The sequence below is a fragment of the Sciurus vulgaris genome, assembly GCF_902686455.1.
Source record: "Sciurus vulgaris genome assembly, chromosome: 3".
In the NCBI taxonomy this organism is placed as follows: domain Eukaryota; kingdom Metazoa; phylum Chordata; class Mammalia; order Rodentia; family Sciuridae; genus Sciurus; species Sciurus vulgaris.
In genome coordinates this window covers 4,134,239-4,153,914 of record NC_136463.1, presented here as the reverse complement: position 1 = coordinate 4,153,914, position 19,676 = coordinate 4,134,239, and positions in this window count along the sequence as shown.

Below are 19,676 nucleotides of genomic sequence, written 5' to 3'. Positions count from 1 at the left end.
CACGTGGCTAGTGGTGTCCCTGCAGGCAACTCCAGCATGGCATCCCATATTTCTCATCTTCACAAGCTCCTGCGGGGGCCCTGGGTCTCCTTCCTCCTGGAGATGTGCAGTAAACTCAGGGCTCAGGGTAGGGGAGACATCCCCATCTGTTGAATTGACAAGTGCAGGTGGGGTGGGGGTGCATTGACCTCCTAACAACTGGCTTTGCCCACCCCCATCCCTCCCCCAGGACGTAGACCGTGGCCTGGGAGGCTTGGCACACCTGCCCCTGTGCTTGCCAACTCCCCCACCTGCCTCCCTCCCTCCCTAATTAACTCAGCAGCAGCAACTCTGTGTTCCTCTGCCAAGACCAGGAGCCAGCATCCCGGCCTGCGCCAGCTCATGGAGTGAAGTGTATGCCAGCAAAATCCTGGCCCGCCCCCTCCCTGGGCGACCGGGAGCCTCCCCATCCCAGAAGCCCAGGTCCCTGGGGAGGCCCCTGCTGGCTGGGTGACAGGACTGGCTCTGGACTCCGGGATTTGCATGTTAGTTAAGATACATTGAGTAATTGCTGGCTGGGTCCTGGCTCCTCCCAGGGTCAGGCTGAGGCTGAGGATGTCTCCATCCTGGGAAGGCCTGGCCCCCACCCAGGGGGAGGGACTGTGTGAGAGGGAGGAGCCTCCTGGCCCCTCTCTTTCCTCATTCCAGTCTCTGAGGGGTGTAGGAGTTCCCTGCAGGGAGAGTGACAGACAACCCTCCCCTGTCAACAGGGGTCTCTCACCTGCCTGGCTGAACCTGGTGCTGCCCCTCCAGGCCAGTGAGGCCTGGTCTTCAGGGCAGGTAGGGCTTCTCTGCCTATCTCCAGGCCGACGCCCTGCTATCACAACCCCTAGATCTGGAGCAGAGCCAGGAATCTGCACATTTATAATTCCAAGGTCAACCTGGGGCTGACCACCCTGAGTCTCCCAGGGAGGTGATGGTCAGGCCGCAGGGAACCCCTGCCTCAGTTTGTCCAGTCCCCTATGGTACAGACAGGTCAACAGGGCCCACAGCAGCCAGTTAGAAAGTAGACCAGAGTAAGTGTCCCTACGCTCACATCCAGATAGAGTCCTGAGACAGCAGGAGGAGTCCTCTAGTCCCTCCCCAGCCCCCAAACGTCAGGGAGGTGAGAGGCCTGCTAGGAGTGGGACCCACAAGTTTAGCCTGCTGACACTTGCTGCCCTTGGTCCTGGCCCGTCCTGCAGGTGGCCAGGAAGCCCTGCTCTCCCAGCACGGGGAGTCTCACTCTGAAAGGACACCCAGCCTGCCAAGCCAGCGCAGTGGTGCAGATCAGAGGCCTGTCTCTCCCTCTGCGTCCTCTGCTGGCCCCTTCAATGGCCCATGGAGGGCGTCTGCAAACTGAGCTAATCAAAAGTTAACACAAGGAAGCACCAGGCGCAGAGAGGCTCCCCAGTGTCTGTGAAAAGGGAGAGAGGGAGCAGCTGGAGCAGGAGGACGGGAGAGAGGGAGGGAAGGAAGGAGAGAAGAAAGGGAGAGAGGAGAAGCGTCGGGGGAGCGGAAGAACACTGGACAGGAAGTGAGGGCCGGGGTTGAGGGCCGGGGTTGTAGGCCTGCCCTCTCCTGACCTGGCAGCGCCTCCTCCCCTCCAGCCCTCGGGTTCCTCATGCAAGGGGAAGGGTGGGCACAGATGCCCACGTGATCTTGGACATTCCAGGATCCCCTCCCCCTGCCAGCCCAGGGCTGCTTCTGTGGCTCGTGACAAGGGCTCCCCAGGATTCCCACCCGGGCAGAGGAAGGCTACAGGGGGCCCTACTGCCAGCCACGCATGGGTGAGGTTCATCCATAATGGCAGGAAAGGATGTCAGGCTGGGTCTAAAGCCACCAGGGCCCCACCACCTGCTGCGTTCCTTGTCATGAATGATGCTGTCACCTGGGGAAGGATCGTCACCGATGAAATATTTCAGGAGACAGAAACAAGAGGCACATTGATTTTTCACAAGGTCAGACACATTCGGGGCCACTGTGTGCAGCCTGACCACCGCGGCCTCTCCTCGGGGACCCACTGGGCCTGGGATGGCCATGGCCTCCGACACAGGTGAGCTCTTCCCCTTCATGGCTGCTCTTTCCAGAGTTCGGCGTCCTCACCCTGCCTGCTCGGGCTCCAGCGACTCACAGAGAAGACCCCTTCTCCAGACTCACCCTAACTGGCTCCAGGAGGAAGTCTGCTGGTCAGTCAAGTTTGCCACTGGGCAGGCACATGACCTGAATGCCACATGACCACCGTCCAGACCTGGGAGCTGGAGCTAGAGTTCTAACATACAATGCCTTCCTGGAAAGTCTGAAGTAGAGTGAGGCACCCCTAAATGAGTTTGTTACTCAGAGTTCCCACGTAGAAAGAGTTCATTACAGAGTCCCGAGTGGACAGGGTATGCCACACCCAACGGGACCCCAGAGGGCACAAGAGGCAGAAGCAGATGTGTGGTTTCTGTGGGGCAAGGCGGGATAGCAGGTTGAGGATTGGCTAGTTTGAATAATTCCAGCTCATGCTGGGGGCAGGGAGCATCCCTCGATGTCTGGTACCTGGTGGCCCTGGGGAGGTTCGGGCAGGGCATGAGGCCCAGAGCGTGAAGGCCTAATGAAGGAATCCACTGGGGGCTGGGGCTGGGCCCGGGGGCTCTGGTGGGTTGGTCTGTACCTAGACACGTTGTTTACCATCTCCAGGAATCACCTGTCCCTGAGAGGGGCTTTCTCCAGGGTCAGCAAAGCCCTGAGGTCAAATCGGAATACAGAAAGAAACAGCCCTGGTGAGCAGGTCGTGCCGAGTGGCCTCTACTCTACTTGCCCGTGGACTTGCAGCTGGCAGCTACACATGACAGACGCAGAGATTCTAACTTTTTGCCAGTGTCCACAGGTCCCATTTGAGAATATGACAACGGCTGTAGCTAACAGCTATCCAATATGATGGTCCCAAGCCACGTGTGCCTGGCTCCTGAGATTTGGCATGCAACTGGTGCTAGTTATGCTAAATTCACACTGGACCTCACCGGATTTCAGAGGAAAAGATTTCCTCGTTACTAATTTTCATATTCATTGTATGTTGAAACGATAATATGTTGGATATATTGGGTTAAATGAAATATATTATTAAATTTGAGTCTACTTGTTTCTTTCTACCTTAATCTGCTAAGAAATTGAAAATGACTTAAGTGGCTCACGTTCTATTTGCGCAGCTCCCAGCCTCCCCTGGAGAATGGGCCCTGGTGCACCCCATGCAGTCCACACGTATGATTCTGGGACCTGAGGGCCCACCAACACTGTCACCCTCACTGTCTCTTTCCAGAATTACAGAGTTAAAGGACCCTTGAGAAGGAGTTGACCCACCTCCTTGTCCTTGTCCCCAGACACATGAATCCAAATCTTTCCCAAAGCTTCATTATCTGACATAGCCTGCTGTAAACCTTTAAAAAATCAGGGTATGGTCAGGATGAAAGTTAAACACCTTTTACCTTAACTAAGGGTTTGATGGAGAGATGAGCTGCCGGGTGGTCTCTGCATTGGCTGATGGTAAATTCCTTTAACTGGCATGAGTCTTCACAGGGCTTTGAACTTGGCCCAGCCAGGACTGGTGTGGGGCAGGTGGGAAGACGTGGATTAAGGATAGTTCCAGCCTGGTACTAAACTCCCCAGGGCAGACCATGACCTGTGGACTCTACAGGTTCCTCATGGAGACAGGCTTGGGGTCCTCTCTCAAACCTGGCAGGCCTATCACCCCACCATGAGGCTGCCCCCCTAAGCAGGAGCAATCACTTCATGGAGCTGAACTGTCCCCTTCCCAGCTAGGTCTGATAGCTAAACACCCTGAGCTTCAAGGGGAGGTTGCCCTGCAAGGGTTAAAGGTGTCCCCTTAGTAAGGTGCAAGGAGATGGTGCAGAACCAGGGCTAGAGAGGGGTCAGCCAGACCAGAGTTTGACCAAGAGTGCTACGCGGCCCTCTCACTTCTGCCTCCGCCCTTCCTCTGTGTAAGCCTGAAGCTCACGTCAACACCCCGAAGACAGGGCCGAGGTGCTGAATCTCACTCTGCCTTCCCAGTGTGGCCATAGCGACTGAAGTTCCTTTCCTGCTTTTCACATGACATTTTCTGCTTGGTTATTGGGGCAAGTGGCTGAAACGGATTTGTTCAAATCCCCAGAACTGAGCCTCTGACCTAGGACTCCAGTAACAGTGGTGGTGGGTCTGGCTGATCCCATAGACTTGGAGCCTGACGGGTCTGAGCTCCAGTTCCTGGTTTACCACTGGCCATCTGCAGGACCTGGGGCCAGTTACCTATTTTCCCCCAGGACACTCTTAATAAAATGGTAACGACAACCCCCTCTGTGGTAAAATAAAGAACATACTGGTCTTTGCCCCTGGGTCCTGGCATAGAGTTTGGGAACCCGTGGAACTTCCTGAGTGATGGGAGTGTCTTCATGAGTTCTGACAAGGGGCAGCTCCCGAGATGGGGGTTGGTCACCAGAAAGACCAGACATGGGACGAGAGGGTTGAAACTGGGTCCACCCAAGGTCCAGGGAAGGAAGAGGCTGAGGTTGGGTTCATCGTGTGGCCAGTGACCCCATCGATCATACCTGTGAAATGAAATCCAAAAGAATTCTGACCACCGGAATTTCATCCTTATCAGATCCCTGGTTTGCAAGTGTTTCTCCCCATTTGGGGGCTCGCCTTTTTACTCTGTTGATAGTGTCTTTTGATGGAGCCAAAATGTAATCTTCATGAAGTCCAAATTGTCTATTTTTTCTTTTGGTGTCAATGCCTTTGGAGAGCCAAGTCCAATGGATAAAGCTTTCCCCTGTTTCCATCTGTGAGTTTACAGCTTTGGTTCCTAAGCTCAGGTCAATGAAATGTCTTGGATTAACTCTGTGTATGGTAGTAAGAGTTCATATTCATTCTGCTCTACATGGATACCTCGTATTCCTGGCACTGTTGGTAGAAATCACTATCCTTTCCCCACTGAGTGGGCTAGGCACCCTTGTCAAAAATCACTTTGTTACTGGAATCCTAGATCAGAGGGGCCAACTTTGGAGAGTCCCAGTGACTCAGACTCAGCCATTTGCCCCAGAAATCACAAGGAAAAGGTAATGGTAAAGGGCAGAAAGGACTGATTCAGTATAGCTGTATCAGGAGGACAAGGGGATCCAGTGGCTCAGTCCCGTCTTTCTGGGAGCTGACACGAGCTTCAGGCTTGACTAGAGGGCAGAACAATGGACCCTCAAGCAGTCTTGGTCAGGCAGGGCCTTGACTGAAGCAGCCACAAAAAGTTGCTGTGGCCTGGGGGTAGTTTTGACCCTTGCCCCTAGAATCCAAGGGGACTGCTGCAGAGAATGGCTCAGAGCAAAGGAGACTCATACAAAATGGAGCAGAGATGCTGGCTCACCATCCTGATTTAGTCACCATTGGGCATCTGCAGGCTTTCTCTAGGTCCGTCATGATTTGACCACACCTTGGTCTGTCTGTCCGTCTGCCGTGAAGCCAGTTCCACACTGTTTGGATTTACCATAGCTTTGAAGTAAGTTCTGAAGATCAGTTGAGCTGGTCCAGCACCCCCCTGACTTCGCACCTCCTCCAACAGCACCTGCGTCTCTTGATACTCTCTTCTGAGCAGACCCCCTTCCTCTCAGGGCCCCCTTCCTCTCCATAGGCCCTTGAATCTGCCCAGGCCCTCAGCTCCCCACCACTGCCCTGGCCTCACCTCTCCCCAGTCCCTGGCACCTGCCTCTGCCCCCCATCCACACTGCGCCCCCACACCCTTCCCCAGCCTTCTCTTTGACAAACTCCAGCCCACCTTCCCCTTCTGTCTCGACCTTGTTTGGATCACTGACCACTGTGGGGAACCTGCTGTTCCAGCTGCTGCGACTTCAGGTGTCTCTGACCTCGCCGAAGCCTGTCCAGAACTGGAGATTCAGACCCAGCCCAAGGCCCAGGCCCCTGAATCCAGCTCAGTCCCTCTGCAGGTGCCTCTTGGCCCACGTGCTCGGAACCAGCTCTTGTGCAGGCCAGCTGCGTGCAGGGCCTGGGGGACGTGGCCAGAGCTGCTGATCAAGGTAAGCCCCCCCACGCCCTGAGCCCTGGCTCTGCCTCTGTCCTGGTGCCCGCCATCTGATGTACATTGTGTTCATGTGACCAGCCCCGAAATACACTACAAAGCTTTCTGTCGCCACCACCCCGTAAATGCTGAATGAATGAAAGAATGAAGCCCCAGTCACAGGACGTGTTACATCAGGACGCTGGTTGTGAATCCCCAAGGACAGGCGCTGCTTACTTAGAGCCGGTGGGTCTGTCTCTCAGGTGTCCTGTTTTCTTACGTGTATGGCCTGTGCAGAGTGCTTCTGAATGTTTTCACTGTATTACTTTATTGTCTTATTTAATAGTGGGTGTAAAACAACACACCCTTTACATGGCAGTATGACTGGGGAGGCTGGGGAGTCTGGTGTTCTCACTTTTGAGCTGTCGCTGTAATAATGCCTTTGGAGAGGACTCCAGGTATACAGGCCCCTAGACACACGAGCTCAGCCTGACCTCCCAACGCTTTTGAGCAATAAATAGGCAATGGCTCTTCTCGCCAAGCTGAGGCAGGGACCCCAGGGCTCCCAGAACTTGAATGACCTGCCCCTGCCTTGCAGTTCCTCCCCAGCCATCCTGCTGCCCCCTGAGGAAGACACTGGCCTCCGCTCCGCTCCAGGCAGCTCTCTGCCCTTGCCCACATAGCCCCTTGCCCGCCTCTCCCCACCTGGAGAACTTGCTCATCCCGCAGTCAGCCTCCCACCTCCAAGATCAGACCTCACAGAGCCCATTCCACCTGTCTCTTTCCAGCAAGATCCGCTGGTAGTTTGAAGTTGGCCTTGCTGGAAGCATTTACACCATGAAAATTGGCCAAGACTCAGGTCCAGCCCTGGCCCTTCATCCTATCCCCTGGGCTCCCTTTCCCCTGACCCCAGCTGGTTCTGATCAGAACCTCAGTGCTTGTCATCTCTCCAAGAGAATGTCCCCTTCCGGAGCACCGTGGACTAAGAGCAGGGCTGGGCTTTGTGGGGAGGGGGCGGGGAGAGGGTCCTGCGGGCAAGACAGCAGACCCTTTCCTGAGGGGCGGGGGAGCCGCAGCCTTGAGAGAAGTAGTGAGCAGTGAGGAGCCCCCTGGCTCCAGCTCGTTTCCTCCTGCTAAAGCCTCCTTCAGAGGCTCCTTGTAAATGCCAGTCAAACCTTATGATGTTCACTCTCATTATTCAGTGAGGAGAAGGCAGATTAAAAATACATGATGGCATTTTCCAGGTTGGATTGCCGAGCATCTCGAAGCTGTTTACCCAGGGCCCTGGCTCCCTGGCCGCTCTGGGATGCAGGGCTCAGCCCCTACCGCCCCACCTTCCCCAGCCCCCAGCCCTCCCTCCCTTGCATTTCCTGACTGGGAAATGCAAGTCTTCTCCCGCAAAGAGGCCTGGCCTTTGTGCGTTCTTGAAAGAGACAGGATTTATTTCCATTTCCCCCTTGCCTTCCATGCTTCAAGGTTCTCCGAAGCCAAGGGATTCAAGAATAAGCAAAGAAATTGGATCCTGCTTCAGAGTGGCTTTCTGCCACGTTGGCTCCAAGAGGATCAGGGTGAATCCACTCCTGCTTTGAAATCTGCCTTCTCATTAGGCCTTATTGATCTGAGGTAGGACAATTCCCAGCTCACCTTTTGTTTTCTGGAAACTTCTGGAAAACTTGCCCTGCCTTGTACAGGGACTCAGAGAAGGGAGGGTGATGCTGCGTGACAGCCCTGGCCTGCTGGCTCTGCTCACGTCTTGAGCCTCACCTGTCCCCAGCCCGGGCCTCCCTGGCTAACAGACAAGACCTTGCTTTCCCCTAAAGGCACCAGGAGGAGGGGCAAAGGCCCCTGTGCACAGGCAGGGGTGCCTGGAGGGCAAGGGGACTTCTGGGGAAGGGGTTCGGGACAGCTATACCCCCACCCCAGCAGCATGCTGGCACTGCCAGAGTCAATTTTGCACATCTCTTTCCAACTCCCCTGAGCAGTGGCTGCATTGGCCACTTGAACTTGGGAACACTTACACCATGGAAATGGGCAAGCACCGAAGTCCAGCTGTTATGCTACAACCTGTTCCTCCCTATCGTGGCACATCCTTTTCACCCTGTGTGAAGGGCCAGACAGGTGGCCTATGTCTTGGGATGTGGGAGGGACAACATACAAAAGTGAAGAAGTGTGCTGGTAAATGCTCAACAACTGACTCTCCAGAAAATAAAGCCTCACGGAGGGAGGACACCCGGACAGATTCCCTACTGCCCCAAGCCAGTCATTGTGAAGGGGCCTCCTGAGTAAGGCTAAATCAGGGTCCCCACTCCACAAGAGGCCCTGAGGGGTGAGAGAGGAGAGGACCCTGGAGATTTGCCCATCTCCTTCAGCCTTGGGCTTTTCTTCAGTCTCTCTTCCCAGCACAGGAGGTGTCTCTGGGCCCAGGGACTTGGAGCAGTGGAGTCAGGATGTCCTCCCACTCTGGTCAGGGGCAGTGTGGGAAGGAGGAGGGAGGGGAGCTGGTGGCTGGTTAGCCAGGCACCTCCGTCCCCTCTTTCTAATCCCAGAAGCAGACACTGGACCCTCAGTTAATCAACCAGGCAGATCTCTCGATGCTCTTGACCTGCTCAGCTCCAGAACTGAGCCCCAAACCTCCCCAGGCCTCTTACCAATGTCTCCCAAGGTCTGGTTCTGGCTGGAGCCTCTCTCACTTCCTGGGAAAGAGCTGGCTCTGTTTTGAGGGAACCCTCAGCGGGCTGCCACGACCGTGCCTCTGCCTCCTCCTGCTGCTGAAACTGGCTCCAAGAAGACATTAGTATGGATTCCAGGGGAAGGTTCCAGACCAGATGAAGTCCCCAGAGGCCAGCGGATGCGCCAGCCATGGTGAGAAAAAGCCATGGAGAGTCTGGCTGCACACGTGGTGGACAGGCTTCCAGCCTCACCTGCCACGTTCTCCAGGACCTCAGGACCCAGCCCCTACTGTGCCTGCTGGTGACGGGACCTCTGCCAGGCTCTGTAGTTCCCGCCTGGGGACACAGGGGAAGGACGAGGGAATTTAGCTCCAGTTTGGCCTTGCCCACTCCGTGTGAGCCTGTGAACGCTCTAGCAAGAAGCAGGTGATCCCAGAAATTGGGCAGAAAACAGACAGGAGCAGGTAGCGCCTGGCTATTTTTTCCCTCTGGATGCACTGACACAGCCAAGAGTCGAGGAGGAAATCACCTGCCCCCCTCCTGGGTGCTGCTCCGGTGCTGGCCCAGTTGAGGGACTGTCCCTGGGTCATTCTAATTAAATGAAGATTCTAGCGTGGCTCCCAGAAAGAAAGAGCCCAGCGGAGTGAAGGAGTCTCCAACCACCCCCACCCAGCCTCCTTTCAAATTAAAGGGGCTCTAAAGTCCAATTATAGCAGGGAAAACATGGCCTCTTTAAACTGGAGAAACTGGCTCTGCTCAGGGGATATTTGTGATTGCCTCCAGCCTCCCCAAAGCCAAAAATTATCTGCTTTTCTCTCTTTGCTAAATTACAACATCCTCAGATTGGTGCTGGGGCTGGAGGGAGTCCCTGCTGGAAAACCCAAGTGTCACCTTCTTTGCAAACTCCAAGGCAGTAATTGGTTTGGAAATACTGAGTGAACAGTTGAAAAGGCTTCAGGGGCTTAACATCAAGTAGCACGTCCCCTGATGGCACTGGAGCTGTGCACGGGCAGAGGTGGCAGCAGGCGTGGTTCTATTCAGCCCGTGGCACAGAAAAAGCATTAGGAGTCTGGGAAGATGCAGCCACACCCTGGTCCTTCCCCCGGTGGGACAGACCCGGCTCAGGCCACATGGCACCTGCCTCTGTGAGTTCCTGGGTCTTGAGCTGGGCCTCTCCTAGAGCCCTGGGCAGGCCCAAGCATGTCGGGTCAGAGGTGGACCTGGGTTCTGCCCCTGCCGTTCAGGAGTCCTGTGGCTCCAGGCAAGTCACGCTCTGTTCTGGGTCTCGGTTTGCTCACCGGTGAAGCGGGAAGAGGTATCCAGGGAGTCGTAAAGGAAACAAGATACGAGGAAAACGCACTGGAGTCCAGGGCTGACTATGGTGGGTGCCCGCCATGTATACAGGTGACCAGGTCACTGTTCAGATGACACCCCACCATGTCCCAGGTATACAGCAGGTGGTCAGTGAATATTGGTCAGTGATTGGATGCCTTGGGGATTGTATTCTGAGGAACTGGCAGGGCCAGATTGAGGGCAGAACAGACAGCCTTCACCAGTGGGGCCACCATACCCTCGAATCCACCACATGCAGTGTCCTTGAGGGCAGGTGGGGGGAAGCTCCTGCTCTGGGGCTGAAACGGCTCAACTCCCCCTGCACTCCATCGAAATTCTGAGGCCTGGTTTCAGAGCAAAAGGGGCCAGGTTTCTGGGTCAGTGGTTGCCCCCAGAAGGTCACTGCAGTTGCCAGGGGCAAAGAAGAAACCAGGCTTTCCCACCGGGGAGTCCTGTGAGTCAGTCGTGCACTGCGCAGGATCTTCCCACCATGCCTTCCATTTGCATGATCTCTCGTTACTTATGTTTTGAAATTAAAATTTGGGGATAAATTAAAAATTCATAGAAATTTTAAAAGCATAAAAAATAAGAGGCTGGTGTTGTAGCTCAGAGATAGAGCACTTGCCTAGCACACGTGAGGCATTGGGTTCAATCCTCAGCACCACATAAAAATAAATAAATAAAGGTATTGTGTCTATCTACAACTAAACATATTAAAAAAAAAACAAGAAAAAAATCCCCTATATGCTAAAAACACAGAAGATTGCAATGCATTTTTTCACGGCCTCCTTTTTATGCATGATTTTTTAATAGAGCTATCCAATGACTATTAGCAGCCCCCAAACCTGAAGCTACCAAAGAGTCCCTCAAAGACCTTTGAAAATGTACACATTCTTGTCCCCAAGAGTCTGCCTCTCCATGTCTGAGGTGCGGGCTGGAAAACCATCTTTTTGACTTCTCCAAGTCCCCCAAATGAATCTCACATGCAGGCAAACCTGGGAAACGATGTGCCACATTGCATCTTGCTTTTTAAACTTGATGTTCAAAGATGGTTTTCAGAGCATTATTTTCCCTTTCCTTTTCAACCCTAAAATGTAATTTGTTATAATCTACAAGTTGATTCTTTTCTTGCAGAATTGCTGAAGATTGTTATCCACAATAGCAATTTCCCAGCCCAATGCGTTCCTAAAAACTGGAATTCTTAAAAAAAAAAAAAACAGAACAAAACAACAACAACCACCACAAGCTAGTGGCTCTTCGTCTGCCGTTGTGCAACTACCAACAGAACACATGTAACACACCAAGGTGTTTTTAATGGTGACAGTCATGCGGCTCTGTCTCACTGTGCCTTTGAAGATCCAGCTCCTCTGCTGTGCTCTGGGCACTAAGATGGCCGCAGCTCTGGCAGCAAAGGGACCCCAGCCCCTGTCGTGCACCACACCTGGGCTCCCTCACCGCACACTCCCTTCCTGCCCCTGTGCAGTGGCTGCTGCAGAGGAAGCGGCTGCCCTGTGATCAGCACTAAGTGGCTCCATCAGGGTATGCTGCAGGATTAGGGCAATCACGGAGAAAACTCCTCGATGATAAAGTTGTCACAGCCTTCTTAAAATCTGCATACGTCACATCCATAGGGTTGGCAACAGCACAATAGCAGAAAAACTGCCATTTGTTGGTTTCTTCCAAGATAGCAGTTTTTATGAACGTGCTGGGCCAGATGTGGATAATAATCTTAAGCAATTCCATGTCAGATTATTTGATGCCATTTTGGGCTTTAATGGTCTCAGCTTAGAAGAGTTGGGCAACTCTAGAACTCCTTGACCTGGGAACATCCTGTTTCCCTGACTCAGCAGGGGCAAGACAGAGTGTGTAGCCTTCCTCCCAGGCTGATCATGGGGCAGAGGCCAAGTGCTGTACCCGTTGAGCCATTTTCTCATTTCTGTGGTGGAGATCTTAATGCTTACCATGGTTACTCAGAGAGCTACTGGATAGGGGTCTACAAGATGGGACTGACCAGACTTGTCTTAAGGATTGATTGATCATGAAGTCACACAGGGTATGCAACTGTCACCTGCCTAATTAATCTCCCTCTTCTTGAATGTGGGCTGAGCTTAATGATTCACTTTTAATGAATGTGGCAGAAGTGATGATGTCACTTGCAAAACCAGGTCATCAAAGGCACAACCTAGTGTTCTCTTCTTGGATCCTGTGCTCTGGAGGAGGTCAGCAGTCATGTTGTGAGGATGCTCAAGCAGCTGAGTGGAAAGGTCTGCATGCTGAGGCCTCCTACAAACCAGCCATGGAGGGGAGCCATAAACCATGACTTCAGCCCACAGCCGGAATGCAATCTCATGAAAGACCTTGAGCCCAAAGCCCCCTGCTAAGCTGCTCTCAGATTCTTGACTCTCTGAACCAACCTGAGGGTAAAAGGGTGAACACATCCTGGGTTGTATTTTTCTGAGTTTCTTTGGAGAATTTTTCTGTAGAATGAATGCCCTCAATAACTGATTTCAAACCAGAGTCCCATGATTCTGTAATTTAAGCGTTGGCCCTAACTGCCTTGAAGACCTCTGTGTGGGACCCCTTGCCTGCAGTTACTGACAAGCCCTAATGTTGAGGAAGATACAACAGGATCATGATGCTTCATGATATGTATGTGAGATAATAAATGTTCATTAGACAATAATGTTTATCATCTCTGTGAGATAATACATATCTGTTCTTTTAAGCCACTAAGTTTTAGGGTGATTTGATATCCAGCAGTAGGTGACTAATACACATGTGTAGTTAGTGCTAGCCCCTCTAGCTGTGTCCATGGCTTTGGTCCCCAGGGAAAGAGTCTACAGCTGTGTCTGATGTCCTCCTTCTCACTGCAAATGAAGATATTGGCCTCTGGTCTTGGGTGTCCGTCTGCAGGGGCCCAGCTGGGAAGTATCTTGCCAGTCACAGAGGGCCTTTCCAGCAGGACCACATATCACCTTGGGTTTACACTTCAGCCTGAGCCTGCCAAAGGCTGCCCAGGGGCCCATGGGTGAATTCACATTTTGCAAGGAGCAGAACCCAGAGGATGGAATGGGAGAGGGAAGCACCTCATTCCTGGCTTTAGCCCAGCCCTTCCTTAGTTCTGCCCTCCCAGGACACCTGCCCCAGCCAGGCCTCGGGCTTTACCACCTAGGTGGCTCTTCCTGCTTTCTGGGAGAACCACAAAGCCCTGGGCAGGAGTAAACTTCCACCCCACCAGCACTTCAACCCACTGGAACACAAGTCCCCAGATGCCCATTCCTACATGCTCTGGGCTAGAGACTGAGAGAAGAAAGGGATACCCCACAAGCAAGAAGACAAGTACAGGGTCTAGGTGACTCAAGACACCTGGTGCATAAATCCCAGAATCAAAAGTGCATAGCCCTGGCTCTCTCTCCAAGTCCCCAGACCAAGGGAGGGAGGGTGGCCTGCCAGTAAGCCCTCAGCAGATTAGTCTGAAGGGCTCCATCACCGGCTCTGGAAGGGAGCAGGCAAATGAATTGAGCGTTGAAATCTCCGCTCAACTGAATAGGTATGTGTCCTGCCAGCTGCAGAGTCCAGAGCGCTCCTCCTTCCAGTACCTAATGGCTGGGCAGTGAGTCAGTGAAAGTAAGCTGCCTACACGGGGTTAACACTATCTATTTATGAGCTGTCCCAGCTGCTGGGTGTTCTCACACGTGTTTGTTAATGAAAGGTAACCTGAGGGTCAGGCTATTATGTAAATAACGCCGCTGGGGGTGGAGGTGAAGCCCCCGGTAAGCAGTGGTCTCTCTGCAGCTTTCAGGAGGAGCTAATGAATATTGGATCTTGTCATTTTCCCTGTATTCAGCCTTGCTTTTCCAAGCGAGGGACAGAAAGGAGGCAGCCATCTCCACTTGAGCTCAAAGAGGCCTCTTGTCCCTTCATTTTCGCATGACCTGAGCGATGAATTCAGATTCTCCCACCTCCTCCTTCCCCTGTTCCACTCTCAGGCATCCCGCAAGGACCAGAGGGAGACGGGACACTGGCTGCAGGCTTCCTGGCAACAGTCCCCACCTCCCAGGCTCTGCCTGCTGCCTCTGGCTAGCCCCGAAACCATGAGCCTGAGCCTCCCAGGAAATAACCAAGAAGAAAGGCCAGCCAAGGAGCCAGCGGCCTCCCAGATGCCCCTGCAAGAGCGCGGGCCACACGAGGGGTTAGCGGTGGGCAGGCAGAGCTGCGAAGCCCAGCCCTGGCCAGAAACAGACCTAGGGACGTTGGGGCCTGAAGGCCCTCAGCACCCGAAGCTCTCCCCAGGAAGGGGCAGCTGCCTCTTAGGTGACGCCTGCAACGCAGAGCAAGTGGGAGCAGGTTGTCAGATAGGGGCCACCTGTGCCAGTCAGGAAGGTGGGCCAGCGGGCATCTGTGAGATGCCCAGTACGTCCCTGCAGGCTGCAGGGTCTGGTTTGTACTTTTCCAGTGTCCAAGCTGAAGGCTCTAGCGGTCACCTAGCATCCAGGCACCTTGCCGGTGGAGGGAGCTGCCCTGCCCGCCCTCCCCTCTATGGACTGCGCGCAGTCCATTTAGGCTCTGCGTGATGGAGTGTCACTGCTGGGGTGGCTCTGCAAATGAGATGCTGCGTCCCCCAAGGCGTCCCTGAGTAAATAAATGCTAAATGTAAATAATGTGTCTGCCTCAAGCTCCAGCGCGGCCTTTGACTAGAGGGGGAATGCTGAAATCGTTGCTTAAAAATAAATAAGACTGGGCTCTTCTAGTTCCTGCAAACATAAAGCAGCCCAGCCCGGCCAGGGGTCTGGGGACAGCTGGCTGTGGCCGCTGACAGTGGGTTCCATAGTAGCCGTGTGATTTGCACCCACTCCAAGGCAGGTAGCAGACACATTTTAAACCAGAAACTGTCACGTATATAGGGTCCCCAAGCACTGGGGAGCCTGGGCCCACTCTCCAGAGGAAGGCTGGTGTTCCAGGCTTTTCCACCAGGGATAAGGTAGTGGGGAGCAATAATTGGAAATGGCTTCTGGGGCTACCCCAGGGGGCCAGGAAGCAGGAACACAGATGAGCCCAGCCTGACCATCTCCTGTCCATTCTTGGAATCATGACAAACACCAGGAAGACCCTCACAAAATTCTTTCTCCCAGGGTTGGGACAGGAGGGACAGAGCTCACTTTGCACACTGGCCTCAGGGCTGGGGGTTCCTGACTCACCGATAGGACAGAAACTCCTGAAGGAAGCAGCTGCATAACATAATAACAATGCCAAGGTGCAAGCGTTCTGAGGACGCCACCCCACAGGTGCAGCCCCTGAGTGCAGCCCCGTGAGCCCCAGGGAGAGCTCGCCTGGGAGAGGTGGTCCCTCTGCCAAAGCGCCGGGAAGGGGTGCTCGCCTCACTGCTGTCTTACACCTAGACTGCGTCTGCAACCAACCAGGCAAGGAGCTCCAGGAAGAGAGGAGTTGCACAGATGGGCCTTGCATTCAGCAAATGCTCAATAAATGCATGTTAAATGAGAAGTCTGCTGTGTAGTCAGCACGGGCTTTATCAGTACATAGCGTGCTTTCCATTTCCAGGCGACCCTGGGGCTGTCCTCTGGCTCTATCTCTCCTGTTCCTGAGAAGGTCTGGCTGCTTCCCCACCACAGGCTGTGAGCTCGGACAGGTCGCTTCACGTCACTGGGTCTCAATGAACCAAGCAAAGGCTCTAAGGTTCCCAAAGACCCCATATTACGGTAGGAGGCCATTTATGGGAAGTGTCCAGAAGAGGGAGACGCACTGAGACAGCTGCAGAGGTGCGGGAGGGGTGGGGAGTGAGTGCTAATGGAGACAGGGCTTCCGCTGGGGTGTTGGGAACGTTCTGGAACTCAATGGGGTGGTGGTCACACAGCACTGTGAATGCTCCAGTGCCCCTGAACTGCACACTGTAAAATGACTCGCCTGTTGTGGGAATTTTACCTCCATTAAGAAAAAGGAGAGTGGATGAGCCAGACAACTGGAGGAGCCCAGACACCCACGGGCACCCACTGGAGTGCCTCCTCCTCATGCCCCCACTAACTGGGGGAGGGGCTCCTGGCATGCTTCGGGTCAGAGAGGTAAAGCCACATGGGAGGACATCCAGGAGGAGGGTGGATGATGACATGCAGGTGCCCTTAGGTGGCAACCTGCAGAAAAGCAGATCGGAGAGAAGGAAGCCCAGGTCAGGGCCACGGAGCCCAGGGGTTGTGTGGCCAGGGGGATCAGGCTCTGGGGCGGGGGCAGGAATTAAGGAGGAAGCCACTGCAGATATTCCGACTGGCAGAGCCAGCATGTGCCGGAGGTGTGCCGAAGCCCCGTGGAACCCCCACACCCCAGCAGCCTGGTTCTTGCCCTCACGGCCCGGCGCTCTGTGGGAAAGCATGACATTTTCCTGAAGAGATTAGGGCTCTATCCCGTGGCATCCCTAATTCCTCTCAATGGCCTTTGGTGTACTAGGACATGCTTCTTGGAGCTACATTATGTGATGCCGTGTGTCCAGAGACGTTTCTCAGGGAGCCCCTGGTAATTTTCCGCTGCAATCAGGACCTTCAGAGGCGAGGAATACATCCCTATCAACCCGATTTCTCCTTAAAACAGCTCATTAAAAGTGTGGACGAGGGGGCCATGCTTCCCTCAACCTCCACCCGATGCCCCACAGCCAGGAAGGTGGTCAGCAAGCCCCCAACAGGGCAGGGGACCTGGGGTGTCCTGGGAGGGTAGTGTCCCAGGTGGGTTTTGGAGGGCTCCTGGGACCCCCTTTGAGTCAAGGAGGCCAGGACTCAGCACCCTGCTGTGGGTCTGAACCCAGTTGGTTCCATGTGTTACTCTGCTGGGTTCCCTTTTGGTCCTTCCCAATTGTTGGCCGTGTCCCTCCGCAGATGCTGAACTTCTACTCCACCAAGAGGAGCAGAGGCTGGTGACTGAAAATTGAGCCTCCACGGGCAAACCCCACGGGGCAGGCAGCCCTCACCATGCCCTCTCACCAACCAGCCACGGGTGCTGCTCTGGGGTTCCCACTTGCTTTAAAACATGGATTGTCCTTCTCTGACCACCGCAAGGCATGCAAAGGCAGAAGATGTAGGTACAGGAGGAACTCAAGTCCCCTCTTACGGCGCCTGAAGGTGTCCTCCTTAGCACTGTGGGAGACGGCTCCATGCAGGCAGGGACCCCTGCGTGGGCGGGGATGTGGCTCAGGGCTCTCTGAGGTGCTGCCTGGGGTTTGGTTGCCCTGCTGGCTTGAAAAGTTCAGTCCTGTTTGAACAAAGGACCCTTTGTTTTCACTTCGACCAGGCTCAGCAAATTATGCAGCCAATTCTGGATAGAAGTTTCTTCTTTTTCTTATTAGAGCATTATAGTTATACCTAGTAGTTGGGTTCATTTTGACAAAATTACGCACACGGGATTTGATTTACTCCTGGATAGAAGTCTCTAAAAGCAAAATACAGATTGTGTGGTATTTATACTATTTTAATGAGTTATCTGTTTACTGAAAACAAAACTTTTCGGAGCCTTGTATGTGGTTAAAAAAGAATGAAATTGTATAAAAAGTCCACTAGACCTGGTGCCCAAGGGCTGTGTGCCCCTCAGGGCTCCCAGCTCTGCCTCTGGCACCATGCAGGTGAAACAGGTAAGTGAGGAATCACTGACAGGTGGAAGACCTGGGATGTCGGCCGAGCCTTCTCCACCTCGGTTCCAGGCACCGGTGCTGGGGGTCGGGTGGGGTGGTGAAGGCTGCAGGGATCATGCCGGCCTCCCCAGTGCAGTGTGAGAAACTGTGTCCTATCTGTTCTGCCCAGTGGGATTTCAGGAGAAATGACACTGGATAGGAGTGTTTCACTGCAAAGAAGCAACTAAAGCAATCTGGCCCGCCATCTGCTTTTGTAAATAAAGATTTATTGAACACAGTTGTGACCATTCACGTACTGATTGCCTCTGCTGCTTTCCCTGGGCAACGGCAGAGGTGAAGAGATGCCACAGAGACTTCCTGTCTGGTGAAAACCAAGATGTTTTCCTGCTTTACAGATGAGCAAACGGAGTCTCAGAGATGTCGTCAGGGTCACAAGATAACGGGGTTAGGATGGGGGCAGGGGGCTGAAATCTCCAGCCCAGGGAAATCTTGTGCATAGAGAATTCCAAAAGCCACCGCTCCACCCGAAAGCTCAGCCCCAGGGAGCAGCAAGCCAGAAGAGCTGGTTTCTACCTTTTCCAAGAAAGTCTTCGGAGGGATAGGACTTTGGCTCCTCTCTGTGGGGCCACCCTCTGTGGCTTTGAGAAAGGGACTAAGGGAGTTTGTAAATGTCAGTCTACCCTCACCTGCTGCCCCCTCCCTTCCCCTCCCCCTCTCCTCCTTTCATTTGCGCTGAAAACAGCCCCAGCCTCTTGGGGTTGGAAACTGGATCTGCCAGGGGGGTGGGTGGGGCCTGAAGTAGGTAAGCCAGGTGCCAGAGGCTCAGGCGCCTTAACCGTTGAGCAGAGCGGAATTTGCTGATGATGGGAAGCACCATGGCCACAAGGAGGTAGCCTGAGGATATTGATGAGCAAACTAAGCGGAGTGGACATGTCTCAACAGTAGCTGGGCAGAGTGAGCCTGGCAGCAGGGATGGGGACGGGGAGGGCTCTTTTCCAAAGGACTGGGGGCCCTTGCGCCAGGGAGGTGTGGGGCACCACCTCAGTGGGGACAAACAGCCCTGCTCAGGAACAGAAAATGGTCATTGCACATTCCTAGGGGCCTTTAGGGCCTGAAACAGTGGCACGATATTGTCAGACCGTGGACTAGAGGGTAGACGGGGGCCTGTGTGCCGGCTAGTTACTAAACCTCACTAGTCTCCGCTGACACCAGCTAGTGAAGACCAGAAGTTGCTAGGAGCATTTGGCTGGACGGGAGGGAAATCCAACCCCCGCCCGTTAAGAGCCGTCTGTCTCCAGCAAGTCCTTACACAAACCTCGTAGCCTGCTCTGAGGGAGCTCACCCTCCCGTGTCCCTCCACTGCTGGTCCTCCCACTGCCAACTCAGCTTGCTGCTTTCGGGGGATATTGTCTGTGCCATCTCCTTGCCACGCCCAGGGGACAGGCAAGGGTGCCCCTCTGTTTGTTCACTCCTTTCTTTGCCCAGAGTGTGCAGTGGGCTGGGGGAAGGTCCTGTCCCTTCATGCTATCCCCACCACCGTCCCTGGATATACCTTTCTTTCCTTCTCTCTGGCCCCTAACTGCATAGACTTCAAATCCAGCCTGGCTGGGCATGGTGACGCATGCCTCTATCCCAGGGACTCAGGAGGCAGAGGCAGGAGAATCACAAGTCCAAAGTCAGCCTCAGCAACTTAATGAGGCCCTGTCCCAAAATTAAAATTTAAAAAGGGGGAGGGCTCAAGATGTGGCTCAGCCGTAGAGTACCCCTGGGTTAAATCCCAAGTACCCCTCCCCTGAGAAAAAACAGCCTGTATATCACCTGCCCTGTGAAGTCTTCTTCACCATCTGTCAACATGTCACCAGAATGAGGCCCAAGCATGACCCCAGAAGGGATAAGGGGACCTCAGCCCAGTTCTTGGAGGGTCTTGGCTTACACCACCAAAAGGAATTTCCAGATGCAAAGAGGCACAAAGGTTTATTTAAGAAAGCAAAGA